This window comes from Apium graveolens, chromosome 10 (assembly GCF_009905375.1).
Source record: "Apium graveolens cultivar Ventura chromosome 10, ASM990537v1, whole genome shotgun sequence".
NCBI classification, from domain to species: domain Eukaryota; kingdom Viridiplantae; phylum Streptophyta; class Magnoliopsida; order Apiales; family Apiaceae; genus Apium; species Apium graveolens.
In genome coordinates this window covers 150,064,136-150,065,650 of record NC_133656.1, presented here as the reverse complement: position 1 = coordinate 150,065,650, position 1,515 = coordinate 150,064,136, and the positions used below count along the sequence as shown (strand labels likewise).

At 45.4% G+C, this 1,515-nt stretch overlaps 1 non-coding gene across 1 annotated transcript; it reads right to left on the bottom strand.

Annotated features, from left to right (window-relative positions):
- Positions 1-294: 294 nt before the first annotated feature.
- On the bottom strand, positions 295-401 carry LOC141694106 (small nucleolar RNA R71). Its single transcript, XR_012563435.1, has one exon. It is a non-coding gene; the product is annotated as a small nucleolar RNA R71 (small nucleolar RNA).
- Between the last annotated feature and the right edge of the window lie 1,114 nt (positions 402-1,515).

Here is a 1,515-nt window from a genome sequence, read left to right as displayed (position 1 = left end):
GCTAACTCCTTTGAGATCAAGCCGGGCACTATTCAGATGGTGCAGAATTCTGTTTCTTTTGGAGGAGCGGCAGCTGAAGACCCCAACATGCACATAAGGAATTTTGTCGAGATCTGCAGCACTTTTAAGTATAATGGCGTGACTGATGAGGCTATTAAGTTGAGGCTTTTCCCATTCTCACTGAGGGATAAAGCTAAAGACTGGTTACATTCTGAACCAGCTGGGTCAATCACTACGTGGCAAGATCTTGCGCAAAAGTTTCTGGTGAAGTTTTATCCAATGGCAAAGACGGCTGCTATGAGGAGTGCTCTTACTCAGTTTGTGCAGCAACCTACAGAATCTATGTGCGAGGCTTGGGAACGCTACAAGGAAATGTTGAGAAAATGTCCACATCATGGAATGCCGGATTGGATGGTAATCACTAGTTTTTATAATGGTTTGGGGGCCCAATCTCGGCCCATGCTCGATGCAGCAGCTGGAGGCGCCTTATGGGCTAAAAGCTATACTGAGGCGTATAATCTTATCGAGACGATGGCTGCAAATGAGCATCAAAACCCAACTCAGAGGATGACGTCAGGCAAGGTAGCAGGTATTCTGGAAGTTGATGCAGCCACCGCTATTGCAGCCCAGCTCCAAGCGCTATCAATGAAGGTTGATTCTCTGGCTACGTATGGAGTTAATCAAATAGCTATGGTTTGTGAGCTTTGTGCAGGTTCTCATGCTACGGATCAGTGTTCTCTTGTCAACGAATCTGTTCAGTATGTGAATAATTATCAGCGACAACAGCAGCCTGTGCCAGCGACCTATCATCCTAACAACAGAAATCATCCAAATTTCAGCTGGGGGAATAATTAGAATGCTATTCAGCCACCATATCAGCAAGGAGTGAGTAAACAGTTTAACCCACCTGGATTCCAGCAACCACAGCAGTATGCTACAAGGCAATCATATCCTCAACAGGGAAGTGCAGCTGCACCTACTAGTGCTGATTTTGAGGAACTTAAGCTGTTGTGCAAGAGTCAGGCGGTTTCTATCAAGACCTTGGAAAATCAAATCGGTCAATTAGCCAATGCAGTGCTCAATCATCAACTTGGCACTCTTCCCAGTGACACGGAAGTACCAGGCAGGAAGGAAGCCAAAGAGCAAGTCAAGGCTATTACCTTAAGGTCTGGAAAAGTAGCTGATGCTGAAAAGGCAAAAGAAGTCAAAGCTGAAGTTAGGGATGAAGAATCTAAGCAAAAGGAGAAAGCGGCGGAACCAAGGAAGACTACTGTTGAACACACTCTGCCTGAGGCTAATACAGGGGAGAAACAGCTCTATCCTCCACCACCTTTTCCTAAGAGATTGCAGCAACAAAAGCTGGATAGACAGTTCGGGAAGTTTCTGGAGGTGTTCAAGAAACTTCACATCAATATACCTTTCGCTGAGGCTCTGGAACAAATGCCTAGTTATGCGAAGTTTATGAAGACTATTCTTTCAAGGAAGGTGAAACTGGATGACCTTGAAACCGTTGCT